The 4,673-nt window shown below is 34.7% G+C and overlaps 1 non-coding gene across 1 annotated transcript; it reads right to left on the bottom strand.

The window, feature by feature from the left end:
- Positions 1-4,268: 4,268 nt before the first annotated feature.
- Positions 4,269-4,358, bottom strand: LOC145151868 (small nucleolar RNA U31b). Its single transcript, XR_013732418.1, has one exon. It is a non-coding gene; the product is annotated as a small nucleolar RNA U31b (small nucleolar RNA).
- Between the last annotated feature and the right edge of the window lie 315 nt (positions 4,359-4,673).

Here is a 4,673-nt window from a genome sequence, read left to right as displayed (position 1 = left end):
AAGATTATCATTAGATATTAATATACAAATATTTCAAATTAAAAAATGAAAAATATCTAAAATTAAAATATACTTAAAGTGGTAAAAATAAAATATGATAAAAGAGGAAATTGTTAGTTGTTCAACGTTTTATAATATATCCATAACTCAATATATATTGAATGATAAATAAAAATACACAAAAACCTAGACACTCCAATCATATCAAATAAAAATAAGTGATAATCAATAATCAATGCTAAATAATAAAATGCTATAAATAAGTCTCTAGTATATAAAACTATTTTCTAATTCATTATAATATTCCGTTCCGATTAATTTTAAATATATACTGGAAGCAAATTAGCAGATAAAAGCATTAATAAATTAACTATACAAATCTAATATGTAATTAAAAATACCATCCTTTATATATATATATATATATATATATATATATATATATATATATATATATATATATATATATATATATATATATATATATATATATATATATATAGTTTTATTCTTATTATATTGCTTCAAGTTAAGGTTTAGTATATTTGCGATTTTAGAAATAAGAAGTTTGTAATGTAAAGTAATATTTATAATTTAATCCATAGTATTAACATAAATAACCTAATAATTCAAACTTACAATTAGTGTTGAGACCCACTTAATCCTAATTTTGTTCTCCAATCTCTAAACCAACAATACATAGAGTTGTCGACACCAACACTCAAGCAAAATCCAAAATCCAAAGAGCAGTTTCCTGTGAAGTTTGTGTCGGTTGTCATCTTATGAATTTGTAAGCCTTGATTATCTCGCATCTATGACCTCTCATACGCAAGTATCGTATGATTCTCATCTAATCCATAAATCCCTTATGTTGGTGATTAAATCATACTCCCTCCGTCCCAAAATTATAATCCATCTTTCTTTTTTGATTTGTCCAAAAATAATAGTCCACTTCTAAAAATAAATAATATTTTTACTAAAATACCCCTCATTATTACTTAACCAACTAAGCATTTAATGGAACATTAAATGCAAAGTAAGGACAAAACTGTTATTTTATTGTATAAAGTTGGTGATAATTAATGTTTCCTTAATCTGTGTGTTTTTTTGTCTATGGACAATAATTTTGGGACGGAGGGAGTATTATGGTAGACTAAACTTATATATGTGTGTAACACCCGTTCCTAAGTATTTTCATTTTCAACCCAAAAATAATATTTCTTACAAAATAGGTTGGCATACATGGAGTGTACGTCGGGCGCAAGTCTTTAAAGGGATCGTGAGTTTTGCTGAGTACGCAGGGCGTACACATGGAATATGTCGGGTGTACTCGTGCTGGTCCCAAAACCCTAAAATCTGGGGTTGTAACCCCTATTTAAGGACATTAACTCCTCTTAGACCTTCTTATGACCAGACCCCATCTCAAAACCTTAATCCTTGAGTGTGTGTTTTAAAGCTTTTAAGTGATATTTTGGTGTTCTTGGTGGTGAAGGAAGATCATTGGAGAAGTGGTGGTGCATTCAAGCTCTTGGATCCAGAATGTACACATCATTGTTCATCTACAGTATGTATAAAGTTCAAATCTCGAGGCATGCTTTACTAGATCTTGTTAGGTTACAAGTTTATAACCTTTTTGTCCTATGTAACAACGTAAATTTCCAAAACAATTTTTCATTTTTAAATCATAAAACAATATCAAAACATAATGTATCCAATGTCATCATCACAAAACAATTCTCAGAATCTCAACATAATCTCTATGAGTGTGTACTGATCATGCCGGCGCCTTCCCGCGATCCTCACTGGTACCTGAAACACATAACACACAACACGGTAAGCATAAATGCTTAGTGAGTTCCCCAAAATACCACATACAACACGGTCCAGTCTGTGTCGTTGGACCCTTCGGTCCGGTCTATATCGTTGGGCCCTCCGGCCCGGTCTGTTCAACACATATCATACATATAACACAATGCACATAATCTCATATATACACATAGCATACAAGACCCTCTGGTCTACACATAAATACCACTCTAGGTAATGTATAGTGAGAAGACTCACCTCGGGTATCTCGGATAATCTCGCACACGAAAACACTGATCTAGTCCCCGCCTAAACACATAAACAGTACTCTCGAATAAATAAAGGCTCTCAAAGACTAGATTACATCCCTTCCTACAATCCCACAGAAGGGTAAAAGACCATTTTACCCCTCCCTGACCCAAAAGTCCAAATGTTGACCAAAACCCTAAAAGTCAACGAAAGTCAACAGGGGCAGTACGTGGCGCGTACCAGCTCTTGTACGCTGGGCGTACTCCGGCGATCCATAATCAGGGTCTCAGACCCTTACGCTGCGCGTACTGAGTTTACGCCCAGCGTAAGTCTCAGTTTCATGCATTCATGGATTTTGGTCTTAATCGGTTAAGACATAAACTCAAACTCCAGATCTGACTTCTCTAAGACCACTTAATCCATAAAGTTGAGACCTTTAAGCCTTTGCATGGCTGTAAAGGTCCCTAATCACTTTAACACTTTTCCTTCTTTCTCATAAAGTCTAGATCTCATGCATGGCTCAATATTCACGTCCAAGATTGGATTTTTATGAACCTACAACTCATTTTACTCTGAAATATGGCAGATCTAGGCTTATGGAGACCATTTGCTCATAAAGTCTCCACCTTGGGACCAAAAACCCTAAAAATTAGTCCAAGAAGCACAAATCACAAATGACAAGGAAAGCTTTGAGCTTTTTACCTCAGAAAGAAGCTCCAACCTCTGTAGAACTCAGATCTACTCTTGTCCACCAACTTCTAGCTCCTAAAATGGCCTCCTCTTCTCTTTCACCACCTTGAAATGGCACTTTGAAGCTTAGAACACACACACACACAAGCTAGGAACGAAGGGTATCTCTCTATTAGGGTTTCACTCTCTGAAATGGTGGCTGAGGATAAGGCCTTAACATTCCTTTTATAGTGCACAAGCCACAATTTAGGGTTTGCATCTGAGCCGGTTACGCCCGGCGTAACCTTGGGTACGCCCAGCGTACCTAGGCGAGTCCGCGTCCAACTTAAGCGCATGAGTACGCGCAGCGTACTCTTCAGTACGCCCAGCGTACTCATTTGCCTTAATGTTTCCTTTAAGGGCCAAACTTGACAACTTGGAAAAGAAGAAGGGTATAAGAGATGTACCTGAATTTCGGGATGTTACATCCTAAAACCTTGGTCTAATGAATATGGTCTACTCCAGACCATTTGAGTTGTCCTTAGAGAAGTTTTTGAGTGTTTGGTGATATAAAAATGCAAGCTCGGTCTTTTGTATTCATCCATGCAAGAAAAGTTAGGGGGTTTTAAATGGTATTATAAGTTAGGGTTTTTAGATTTGATCTCTCTTTTGACATGCAAATGCATAAAATTGGAGACTTTATGGATTAGAGTGTTTTTTTAAGGTCAGATTTGAGGTTAGGATGAAAGGTCTTAATGAGTTAAGACCTTAAAGTTAGATTTTGAAGAACCGCTGGTTACGCCGTGTGTAACTGAGGTTACGCCCATCATAGCCTTTTTTGAGCTTGTCAACAACGTGGTGCTCTATGCCATGCATAGATGTGTAGTACGCCATACGTAAATAACAGGGGTTTGACTTTTGATTTTTTTTACTTTTAGCCAACTATAAGGGTTGGGTTGGAAGGGGCAAAATGGTATTTTGCCCGGTTGAGGATTAGTTTAGTATTTGGACTAGTTGAACTGGAGTAATTACCTTAATTGTTAATTAAGGTTAATTGATGTGATTAATAGGAGGAGTCTAGTACCGGCAGTTCGGGTAGAAATGTCTTTTTGATTAGGTAAAGACATTAGTAGATACCGTGGGCATTAAATTAAAAAATAGACTGAAATAAAAATAAAATAACAAAAACTTTTGCACAATCTCAGCCGAAGATGGTGATCAATTTAAGTTAATAACAGAAAAACATAAGTGTAGAAATTATTTACATCATTGATTGCAACCACTTCGATTTAGAAATAAGCACGAACTACTGAACGATTTAACAAAAAATATCAATGGAGGATGAGATGAGTGGCTGCTAAAGAGGGATCAGATGGTGATGCATGTATTATATATCAGCATTTGATAAAACAGACAAAAAGGGGTAAATAAAATATCATATCAATCAAATAGCTAACCACATCACTTCCAAAATTCATTATAACTAAAAAGTTATGAATTTTGTATAACATTTTGACATCTATTCTGTATAATTGGAGCAGGATTAATCAGATTATGAATATGTCTATCACCATTGAGCAATGCAATGATACAAGGCTCGTAAGACTGGAGCAGGATTAACTCTCATCATATTCAGCCAATTAACGATTTCAATTTGGAAAGTATGATCGCAATAGATAAAAAAAAAAAAAAAAAAAAAAAAATCAGAGAAAAGAATCGTGGATTTGAAGCAGCCGAAAAGTAACCCTAATCTACAAAATTGAAGGAGAAGACAAACCTCTGTGTTGCAAGTTGTGAATATATAATAATGAAGTTGTGGATATATAATAAATGTTATCAAACTTTTAAACAACAAACTTTTTATTTTAGCAATTGACCATAAAAGATAACGTGGAAAGAAAAGGAAAGGGTGCGCTTGGTCTTTAAGATACAGTTTTATAATCGAATTC

The sequence above is a fragment of the Lactuca virosa genome, chromosome 1 (assembly GCF_052849685.1).
Source record: "Lactuca virosa cultivar CGN04683 chromosome 1, Lactuca_virosa_CGN04683_v6, whole genome shotgun sequence".
Classification (NCBI taxonomy): Eukaryota; Viridiplantae; Streptophyta; class Magnoliopsida; order Asterales; family Asteraceae; genus Lactuca; species Lactuca virosa.
The sequence above is the reverse complement of the archived record's forward strand: the minus strand, read 5'-3'. Positions and strand labels throughout refer to the sequence as shown.